Consider the following 12,177-nt stretch of genomic DNA (forward strand, 5'->3'; position numbering starts at 1 on the left):
TCAATGACTGCATGGGGCTGGAGTGGGTAGATCTGAAATAAGAAGAAATAGCCGACGATTATGCTTCTTGGTAACCTGATCTTGGAGCACGGCTGCTGCCTTATTTAAACAGGCAACCGCATACAGAACACGAAGTGCCGAACGGAGGCGGTTCTGCGTTTCGTATTGGGCAGCACACACTGCGATCCACCGCTATCGAGCCGGCGTATCTGGTGACGCGCCACGCGCCATATTATTTTGGGTCACCGCCACGGGAAGGGGTGGGGGTGCAGATTAGCAATTAATATTCACTGTTTCTTCCGAGGTGGGATGAGGGAAAGGGTGAAGAGCACGGGCATTGACTAGAGGTCACGTACACATTCTCTCACAGACAGGCTTCAATGTGGCCGCACAAGGTTGGGGCGGGAAGTAGAAGTAAGGGGACGGAACGCCATAACTGTCTTTCGAGTTACCGCAACGGCATTGCACTAGGTAACGGCAGCAATCGGGTAAGAGTGGAGGCGGGAGAAGGACAGCCAGGTGCAAGCACTGCCAGAGGTGACAAATGCCACTGAGGAACGGGGAAGCCAGAAGCATGGCTGAGAGCCGTACAGCTACGCGACGCGGAGACGTAGGAGCGGATAGCCGTGAATCACGCGCGAGGTAGCGCGAGGAGGCACAGAGCGGCCGCTGCCGGCACCGCGGCAGTGCCGCGACAGCGGGAGAATGGACGGCGAGGGCACAGTGGACGGTAGCGGCGAGAGTCACCGCAACGGCGCAGCGCGGAGGAAGGGGGCATGAGGATAGGCGAGAACACGTGATCCGGCTTTGCAGGACAAGGGGCATAGAGTTTCCTACAATATACTAGAGGGAAATCTGGCGCTGCAGTCATTGTCCTACTATGGGAATGATGTGAAGTACATCGATTTGTCTGATCTTCGTGCATGGGGAGTCAGACGTTCTAGCGGCTTTGTATATTACGCCGTATAAATCTTATTGTCCTAAATTTCAGAGCAACCTATACTCTTCGAAGTGCAGAAGACGCTGCGAACGCGCATGATCGCTGCTAATTGCAACGACTGAGCATGTCGAGGTGGCCGAATCGAAATGCGCTAATCGTCTCAAGACGTCTGATGCCCCCGATAAATTCATAAGGATGTTTCACATCGCTTATCGATACATGCGTCCGTGGCTTATTGATTTCAATATCCGGCCTGTGTGTTCGAGGTCCTGTGTTGAAATCCTACCGTCGGACAATTGTAATGATGTTTATTTAATTACTTATTGCACAGTGCATTGTCCGGAATGACAAGTTTACAAAGCTACGAAGCCGTTTGAAGCCAGACGGACGAGATTTAGGCAAATCCATGTACTTCCCATAATTCCCATGCTGGCACAACCGCTCCTTTCGCAGCTCCCATAGCCACTAGCGCCAGAGTTCCCTCTAGTAATTACTGCATGAAACTCTATGACAAGGGTAGAGCAAGACTTGGCAGAAGCGCGCGGATGATGACCTTGGTTACGACGCGGCATGATGGCGAGGCCGATGGTGACGTGAAACGCGGGAAGGGTGCGCAAGAGCTGCGCTATGAAAATTGAGGCGCTGTGTCAGAATGCTCTGCCACAAAATTTGCCAGCATTTCTCGTCTGATGAATTCCTACAAAGAGGGCAAATTAATAAAAGAAACAAATAAGAGCTTTATACAACAACCTAACGAAAAAGATGGCTTCACTGTGGTTGCCGGTAGTGACTGACTGAGCAATACGTTATTTTATTTTGTATTAGGGATAGACGTTTTCAATTATAACTTAGATAAGAGGTATATGCTAGGTGTACAACTACACTGCGCCACATAGCTTTACTTGCAACATGTGAATACTAAAAAGAATATCGTAAAATAATCTACGTAGGTACCCGTAGAACCCAGGTGGATTACACAAAGTGGTACATCTTGGCCCTGCTATTCAAGTTGGCTCTAAATGCAGTGGACGGTATTTCCGTGGTCAGAGGTAGTGCTGCTTACGTATAGTAATGGGAAAGCGTTTTCAAGCGAAGCCTGTATTGGCTCGCAAGTTTCGGTGGCGGTCTCCAAAAACCCGAGATGCTCCCAGAGCAGAGCAGCTGCGGGAAAGAAGGGTTTGATGACTTGACGGCTGCGCCGGCGCCGGAATCAGAGTCGCTTAGAAGGCGACTGCGCAGTGGCGTAGGCGTTGGCTGTGCGATTTACGCCACCGATGTGCTTCCCTCGTGGCGCTTCATGATAGCGACAAGCAGGCGCAGCGGCAGCACACCCGGCGAAGTGTTGTGATCGTTTGTACGCGGAGCGTTTGAGAGCGCTGAAATCACGGCGCGCGAGTGGACATGTCACGTGGTATCTTTTTGTATTTCGTGGGCACTGGAGTAAACGAAAAAAAAAGAACCACTAATGCCTAATAGATTGAAAGTTAGAAACTGTATGATCGGACGTTTTACAAAGCGATGTAGAACTTTCTTATTGAAATTGTTTGCCTAACTTTGTTGCTTAAGAAGTTGCTTAATTAATCTTGGCTAAATATGCCATTAAGCAGAATAAAAAAAGCATTACTTACTCCGCCTATAGTCAGTAACATGCATTTTGTCGCGTCGTCTTAGAGTGCACCGATATATATTTAAACTCTGGCTAAAGTTACCTGTGACACTTTGCATAGCTTTATTACGCTTTAGTGTTTGTGTATGTCAACACATGACAAAAATAAGCTGATTGAAGTTCTAATTTATCTGCCTCCATATAACACTCGTGTGATTCAAACTATATGTGCCCTGAATAGGTTCACGTTTTGTACGTCTGAAAGGGCAACGCTAAATTAACTATTGCAATTCACAAACGCTTTACGCTCGCCTCTTCTTGCCCGTTTAATTTGCTTTGATATATTGCGCGTTAGATGACACCTAGCTGTTTAGATGGGCCAGTGACATTCTGAAGTGCTATCACACATGGTGAAATATATCCAGCTGTGGGCTAACTGTGTTTCTTGGGCATTTTTAAAAACATCAAACAAGCGCAAACGATCGAGCAGGTTGCTGAATGGTGTATTTAACACCACGGGAAGCAACGGAACGCAGTGAATGCCACAGAAGAGGGTTCACAGTTCGTGCGTTCTTTTGTTGAGCAACGTGACACCGTAAGCATTTGAATATTTAGGAAGCGAAAATTAACCAACGACAGCAATGAAGAATACTTGGTCCGTTATTTTCTTGTTCCAACCGGGCGCCCGCTGCAGGTCTCAGTTAGCTTCGAACTCGGTCGCTTTGTGTGGCTCGAAAATTGGATGTTTTTACAAGACAGTTTTTTGCCCAAGTCACAGTGAGGACTTTAGCGATAGCGGGATTTAGTTGCCCGCCTATGACAATATGCTGGTCAAATTAGCTTCTTTTTACCTCTTTCGAGAGAGAAATGGCGTTATTCACTGCTTGTACGTGTACACCTTTCGCTTACAAAAGTGGGCGAATAGTTTCAGTTTAAAGAAAGAAAAACGATAACTTTTAAAGACAAAACACAAGCGTTAACGCAGCAGGAATGTCTGAAGCCACGATGGCGAATATGAAAGAGAGAGAGAGAGAGAGAGAAACAAAGAAGGAGAGGATAGGAAGTTAACCAAGGACGTGCCCGGTTGACTACCCTACACTTGGGCAGGGGGAAAAGGGAAGAAGAGATAAGGAGAGAAAAGAAAAAAAAATTGTCGATCATTCATAGATTCTCACCGGCCACAGAGCCTCATGAGCCGTATATTGCTGTCAAATTAAAATGCAAGCAGAAAGAAGGAAAGAAAGAAAGCAAGAAAGAAAGAAAGAAAGGAGAAAAGAAAGGAAGAAAGAAGGAAGGCGTATGCGTTGCTGATTATCTTAACATACACCCAAACGTTATTGGATGGATTAACGATTTCCTCTCATCCAGAGTACAATACACGTATGTTAACAACAGCGATCCCTCTTCTACCAAAGTAACTTCAGGTGTTCCGCAGGGCAGCGTTCTTGGCCCTTTACTTTTCTTAATCTATATTAATGACTTGCCTAACTGTGTGTCTTCCCGCATCAGAATTTTCGCCGACGACTGGGTAATATATCGATTAATTTTATGTGACAGTGACAAACGTATTCTTCAAACCAATCTTAACGCTATGAACACTTAATACAGCTAAGAGGAAGGTTTTATCATTTACTAGGCGTAATCACTGTATTCCAACGTCGCACGTAATAAATAACAACATAACTGAACTTACAACTTCATGTAAGTACCTTGGGGTTCACTTACAGTCTGATCTAACGTGACATCATCACATCCGCCTGCCGTTAGAATCAGCTAACCGCTCATTAGGCCTCCTGAAACGCAACCTTGAGCATGCTCTAGCTAAAGTACGCAGACTAGCGTGCATCACATTATTACGCCCCAAAATCGAGTATGCTTCACTTATCTGGGATCCTTGTCAAACATATATCACCCAAGAAATCGAATCGCTGCAAAACCGCGCGGTCCGTTTCATTTTTTTTCTCATTATTCACCCTACACTAGCATTTCAGCACTAAAATCTCGCGCTCAGCTTGACGAGTTATCTCATCGCCGCAGAATTGCCCGCCTTTCGCTGCTGCACAAACTTTATCATCATCCTTACCTTCACCGTATCTTCGAACCAGCGACAGCCTTCTTTCCAGGCACAGACCATACCTTCAAGATAAAACCCATAAGTTGTCGCTCAGCTAACTATGCTAAATGCTTCGCTCCGCGAACTCTGATGTCTACTCAAACCGATTCCGCAATCTTTCAGGAACATTTACGCAACAGTTACGTGTAAATATCCACCATCATGTACTATTTTAACGTTTCTTTGTAGGTGGTTCAGTGTATATATTGTTCGGATCATTTATTTTGCCATTCTGCGTATACATTGTATAAGTGTATTCATGGTCTTATTAATTTGTTAAGGGGACAACTGCCGCATGCAGTTTCGAGAAACACCTCGTTTTGCTTCTTTTACATTGTACGTATTTAATGCCCTTAATTCGTTTTCTGAGTCACTTTTGCATTGTCTGTCTGATTTTAACTTGACTAATGTATTTTGTATATTGTTTTACTTGTGTATTTTGCTAGACGTCGTACTCTTGTATAACTTTTGTGTACTTTTGTTCTCTTGAGTAACGCGCAAATCTCGCATTTTTTTATGTATCCGTTCCCCCTATGTAATGCTTATTGACCTATGTAGGTCTTTAAGGGTATTATGAAATAAATAAATAAATAAATAAATAAATAAATAAATAAATAAATAAATAAATAAATAAATAAATAAATAAATAAATAAACTTTAGCCAAACCCTAAATATATGCAAATGCAACGTAACTGGACCGAACCAAGGTAATGTCGCTTGGAGATACTCATATTATTATTTTGTGCGTACCGCCTAATTACATAATTAGTCCTAATTAAATAATCAACTTCTAAAATATTATCATTAGATGGAACGTGTCAATAAGAAACTTGTAGAGCAACATTAACTCCTCTCTATACAGCTTTCTAATGCCCAACACGCGCCGCGCCGCGGTATCTTTCCGAGCGTGAAAGGAGCCTGCAAATACACGCTAGTTTGCCAAGCGAATTCCCGCTCGAGGCACTTTGCGTGTATTCGCGGGCTTTTTTCACGCTCGGAAAAACACTTTTATGTAGCGCGTATTGTGCTACAGAAAGCTGTAGCGGCAGTTTTTCATGTTGCCTCGATAACTTTCTCACTGACAGTTTTCATCTAAATATAGTAATTGAGAAGTTGATGAAATAACTAAGACTAGTTATGTAATTAGGCGGAATGCAAAAGAAAATACTCTCAGTATCCCCAAGCGACGGCGAACAACGTTATCTTGGTTCTGTACAGCCACGTGGCATTTGCATATTTTTTAAAAATTTGGCTCAAATTACGTGGGGCACCCTATATAAGCCTTGTCAAATTTGAAATGAAAGTACTCTGTTGTTTCGCTTGCTTTTTCTTAACAAGAGGCATCTTCATGGATTGAAGACAGAAAACTACAGAAACACGAATACAGTTAGCCGCACACTTTAGGCTTGCATATCTCGGAACAGAATTCGTTACAAGTGGATATCACTTTCGGAGCCACCAGATACGATTAGGAAATTTCCCTACGAGCAGTAGAGTAATTAGTTTATTTATGTTTATTTATTCGGTATTTATTTAATATTTATTTATTTATTAGGAGCAGCGGTGGCGTAGAGGTGGAGCATCCGCCTCGCGTGCGAGAGGACCGTGGTTCGAATCCCGGTGCCGCGCAATTTTCCACCGGATAAAAAAAAAAAATCCGCGAGTCGATAAAATTGCATAAACAGGCCTGGAGTGCGGCCTGAACCCGGTGACCAGAACCGGTAAAGCACTCCCTCACCAGATCAGGATTGGCCACCCTGGTGCAGTACTTGGTTACTACCTTCTATGTGAATACAAGAATCAAACCCCGACCCCTGAGTCCCCAGCAGCTGCGAAGCAACTGACCACGGCGGCGGTCAGACCTGTGACGCAGCAGAGGATGCTAAGAATCCCTGGATCCGGACAGGCCGCCATTGGAATCTGAACCTGGGAACGTTTAACGCTAGTACGTTATCTAGTGAGGCCAGTCTAGCAGTGCTATTGGAGGAATTAGAGGGCAGTAAATGGGATATAATAGGGCTCAGTGAAGTTAGGAGGACAAATGAAGCATATACAGTGCTAAAAAGCGGGCACGTCCTGTGCTACCGGGACTTAGCGGAGAGACGAGAACTAGGAGTCGGATTCCTGATTAATAAGGATATAGCTGGTAACATACAGGAATTCTATATCATTAATGAGCGGGTGGCAGGTCTTGTTGTGAAACCTAATAAGAGGTACAAATTGAAGGTCGTACAGGTCTACGCCCCTACACCCAGTCACGATGACCAGGAAGTCGAAAGCTTCTATGAAGACGTGGAATCGGCAATGGGTAAAGTCAAAACAAAATACACTCTACTGATGGGCGACTTCAATGCCAAGGTAGGCAAGAAGCAGGCTAGAGACAAGCCAGTGGTGGAATATGGCATAGGCACTAGGAATAGCAGGGGAGAGTTATTAGTAGACTTTGCAGAACATAATAATATGCGGATAATGAGCACCTTCTTTCGCAAAAGGGATAGCCGAAAGTGGACGTGGAGGAGCCCGAATGACGAGACTAGAAATGAAATAGACCTCATACTCTGCGCTAACCCTGGCATCATACAAGATGTGGACGTGCTCAGCAAGGTGCGCTGCAGTGACCGTAGGATGGTAAGAACTCGAATTAGCCTAGACTTGAGCAGGGAACGGAAGAAACTGGCACATAATAAGCCGATCAATGAGCTAGCGGTAAGAGGGGAAATAGAAGAATTCTGGATTAAGCTGCAGAACAGGTATTCGGCATTAACTCAGGAAGAGGACCTTAGTGTTGAAACAATGAACGACAATCTTATGGGTATCATTAAGGAGTGTGCAATAGAAGTCGGTGGTAACTCCGTTAGACATGATACCAGTAAGCTATCGCACGAGACGAAAGATTTGATCAAGAAATGCCAATGTATGAAAGCCTCTAACCCTACAGCTAGAATAGAACTGGCAGAACTTTCGAAGTTACTCAACAAGCGTAAGACAGCTGACCTAAGGAAGTATAATATTGCCACGTGGTAGTGACTGTGAAGAAAGCAGCCAAAGTGAGAAAGACGAAACTAGCGTTTTATTGGGCGAACTTGTGCCCTCAAAAACAGACTACATTCAAAGAACGGCGACAGCGGCCTACACAGTCGGCGATCGTCGAAAATCTGATCAGCGGGTCAAGCGCGTCGACTTTTATACAGCAGTCGTCGAACGTTCCAGAGCAATCGCTGGGACCCGCATGCCTTCCACAATGTTCTACGCCATTCGCGTCGCGCATACATGCAGACTACGCAAGGTTCGGCGACAACAGACGGCGGATAGAAGCATCTATAACATTGTAGAAACTTCCGATGCATGTAGACGCGTTCCGCGATGAGTGATAACATTTCGTGGAGAGTTAGAACGCTCGCCCGTAAAATATAAACGAGTTCACGTATCAATATGGATAGAATTGAACGTGCTCTCAGGAACGGAGGAAGCCTAAAAGCAGTGAAGAAGAAACTAGGAATTGGCAAGAATCAGATGCATGCGTTAAGAGACAAAGCCGGCAATATCATTACTAATATGGATGAGATAGTTCAAGTGGCTGAGGAGTACTATAGAGACTTATACAGTCCCAGTGGCACCCACGATGATAACGGAAAAGAGAATATTCTAGAGGAATTTGAAATCCCACAAGTAACGCGGGAAGAAGTAAAGGAAGCCTTGGGAACTATACAAAGGGGGAAGGCAGCTGGGGAGGATCAGGTATACAGCAGATTTTTTGAAGGATGGTGGGCAGATTGTCCTAGAAAAACTGGCCACCCTGTATACGCAATGCCTCATGACTTCGAGCGTACCGGAATCTTGGAAAAACGCTAACATAATTCTAATCGATAAGAAAGGGGACGCCAAGAACTTGAAAAATTATAGACCGATCAGCTTGCTGTCCGTTGCCTACAATGTATTTACTAAGGTAATCGCAAATAGAATCAGGAATACCTTAGACTTCTGTCAACCAAAAGACCAGGCAGGATTCCGTAAAGGCTACTCAACAATAGACCATATTCACACTATCAATCAGGTGATAGAGCAATGTGCGGAATATAACCAACCCTTATATATAGCCTTCATTGATTACGAAAAAGCGTTTGATTCAGTCGAAACCTCAGCAGTCATGAAGGCATTATGGAATCAGGGTGTAGATGAGCCATATGTAAAAAATACTGGAAGATATCTATAGCGGCTCCACAGCCACCGTAGTCTTCCACAAAGAAAGCAACAAAATCCCAATAAAGAAAAGCGTCAGACTGGGAGATACGATCTTTCCATTGATATTCACAGCGTGTTTACAGGAGGTATTCAGAGACCTGGATTGGGAAGAATTGGGGATAAGAGTTAATGGAGAATATCTTAGTAACTTGTGATTCGCTAATGATATTGCCTTATTTAGTAACTCAGGGGACCAATTGCAACGCATGCTCACTGACCTGGAGAGGCAAAGCAGAAAAGTGGGTCTAAAAATTAACCTGAAGAATTGAAAGTTCAATAGTCTCGGAAGAGAACAGCAGTTTACAATAGGTAGCGTGGCACTGGAAGTGGTAAGAGAGCACATCTACTTAGGGCAGGTAGTGACCGCGGATCCGGATCATGAGACTGAAATAATCAGAATAATAAGAATGGGCTATGGGGTGCGTTTGGCAGGCATTCTCAGATCATGAACAGCAGGTTGCCATTATCCCTCAAGAGAAAAGTGTATAACAGCTGTGTCTTACCAGTACTCACGTACGGGGCAGAAACCTGGAGGCTTACGCAAAGGGTTCTACTTGAATTGAGCCCGACGCAACGAGCTATCGAAAAAAGAATGATGGGCGTAACGTTAAGGAATAAGAAAAGAGTAGATTTGGTGAGGGAACAAACGCGAGTTAATGACATCTTAGTTGAAATCAAGAAGAAGAAATGGGGGGACATGGGCAGGACATCTAATCTAATGCATGGGCAGGGCATCTAATGAGGAGGGAAGATAAACGATGGTCATTAAGGGTTACGGACTGGATTCCAAGGGAAGGGAATCGTAGCACGGGGCAGCAGAAAGTTAGGTGGCCGGATGAGATTAAGAAGTTTGCAGGGACGACATGGCCACAATTAGTACATGACTGGCGTAGTTGGAGAAGTATGGGAGAGGCCTTTGCCCTGCAGTGGGCATAGCCGGGGTGATGATGATGATAATTTATTTATTTACCCACAGCGCCACAGTGGCAGTACAGTTGGGGGAAGGGGGAGTTGCACATTACAAGTGCAGTGACAATGACAGTGCAAACACTTCATTATCAGTAATATTAAGAAGAAATGAAGATAAAGCATTCCATTCTCGAACAGTATTAGGAAAAAACGACATCTTGAACATATCCGTTCTTGACCTGAATCCGCGCACTTTATGGTTATGATCAACGCGTTCGGATATGTACTGGGGACGAAAAATGTACTTCTCTCTAGGAATAGCAATCCTATTGTAATATATATTATGAAAAAAATTGAAGCCTTAGCTTTCTCCTTACTTCAAGGGGTTCCCTATTCTAATTCCTGTTTTATGCCAGACACACTAATGTATCTACTATAATTCCCAGAAACATAGTGGGCCGCTAAGTTCTGGATTTTTTCTAATTTTTGTCGGCCGGTCTTTTCGACGGGTCTCATACAGTACAAGCATATTCTAGCTTGAAAGGTAACTAGGGAAACTTTGTTAATTAGTAATGTGTTCATTTTGATTGCTTCTGCAAACTATGTCCGCCGCCTCTGGGAGTGATCCAGCTCCACAACTAGAGTCAAGCTTCATGTCATAGGAGATGCAAAAAATTTTTATCAATATAGAACAAACAGCCCGCATAATGACAATGGCCATACCAATGTGTGTCCTCTTGTTATGAACATGAATACAAATAACTGATTCTGTAGCAATCCGCGCAATTGATTTTATCAGCGTAGATGTGGCCGCAATAATAATAGCAATTACAGCAAAGCTCAGTAAAATATAAGTGGAGGGTGAAACACATTCCAGCTAAATATTGCACAATAACGTGTTGCCCATATTTTATGTATTATGCATCAAAGGAGTGCCCAAAGAAGAAGAAGAAAGAGATGAGATGCCTATAATACGTGTGTTGGCCTGTATACATTCCGCAGTGTACCGACAACGTACCGACAAGCCCGCTACACTAGGACAGTGGACGCAAGAACTCAAGGAGGACGATCGCAACGCGACCAAAGAAATAGAAACAGATGTCCAGGCAATCGGGGTGGACGCTAAGCGCGCTCACATGCTGGAAGCGAAAAGATCCATATTGCAGAGATGGCGTACCCAGAGACTGAATAGAAGACTTAGGGAAAAGATCGCACTATTAAACAAAAACATTGAGCACCACTGTGTGGTACTCCCCAACCAACAACGGGACGAAGTATGCGCAAGGGACGATGGCAGCATGACATCGGGAAAAACCTGGAACCTGCTCAAACACCTTCTTAACAAAGGTCAAACCAGGAGCTCCCAGACCAAGGCGGCTGACAAGATAACGAAACGCGGACTGAAAGACTCCAACGAGCAGGAATTTATGGCAAGACTTGCCTAGAGATACATGCCACTCTCGAGCAGCCAAGAAAACGAGGCCGAGGCACCCGGTTCCCCGTACACGGGAGCGGACAACCCCGACCTCGATGAACCCTTCACCCTGGAAGATCAGGACCGTCCTTGGAAACCTGAAGGGCACATCGGCCCCAGGTCCGGACGGTATTAGTAACAAGGCCCTTCGTAACTTGGACGAAGACTCCGTCCGGTTCCTAGCGGATCGAATCAATCAGGTCTGGGCTTCCGGTAGGGTTCAGCCGGAATGGGAGAACGCCACCACGGTTCTCATCCCAAAGCCCAACAAGCCCTCGGGCTTCGAGAACCTCAGACCCATTTCACTCACGTCGTGCGTGGGTAAGGCGGCTGAACACGCCATTCAGAGCAGAGTCTCCAGATTCCTCAAAAACAAGGGACTGTTACCACACGCCCTCATCGGATTTAGACCCGGTCTATCAACTCAAGACACCATGATTTTAATCAAGCACCAAATCATTGATGAACCCATTAGAAACGCCAAGGCCGTTCTCGGGTTGAATCTCGAGAAAGCGTTCGATAACCTCTCTCACCAATAGATTGTGCACACCGTTTCCGAACTCAACCTTGGAGCTAGATTTCACGCATACGTCGAGTCATTCTTGGATAACAGGACGGCTACGCTCCGATTTGCCGACCTCTCCACGAAGACACTCTCGCTGGGGAGCAGGGGCACCCCCAAGGCTCGGTCATCTCCCCTATGCTTTTCAACCTTGCCATGGCGGGACTTGCTGAGAAACTCGGACAGATCCGTGTGCTCGAGCACACCATATACGCAGATGACATCACCATGTGGGTCTCCAAAGGAACCCCGGGCATGGTGCAGGACATCTTGCAAGTGGCAACGAACAACTTAGAAGAATTTCTATTCCTGCAGGACTCAGATGCTCGC

At 45.1% G+C, this 12,177-nt stretch overlaps 1 protein-coding gene across 4 annotated transcripts in view; it reads left to right on the forward strand.

The window, feature by feature from the left end:
* Nucleotides 1-12,177, forward strand: part of Rbp (RIMS binding protein) — a 456,906-nt gene that overhangs the window by 179,906 nt on the left and 264,823 nt on the right. The gene's annotated exons all lie outside the window — the stretch shown is intronic.

Source organism: Dermacentor variabilis, chromosome 3, assembly GCF_050947875.1.
Source record: "Dermacentor variabilis isolate Ectoservices chromosome 3, ASM5094787v1, whole genome shotgun sequence".
NCBI classification, from domain to species: domain Eukaryota; kingdom Metazoa; phylum Arthropoda; class Arachnida; order Ixodida; family Ixodidae; genus Dermacentor; species Dermacentor variabilis.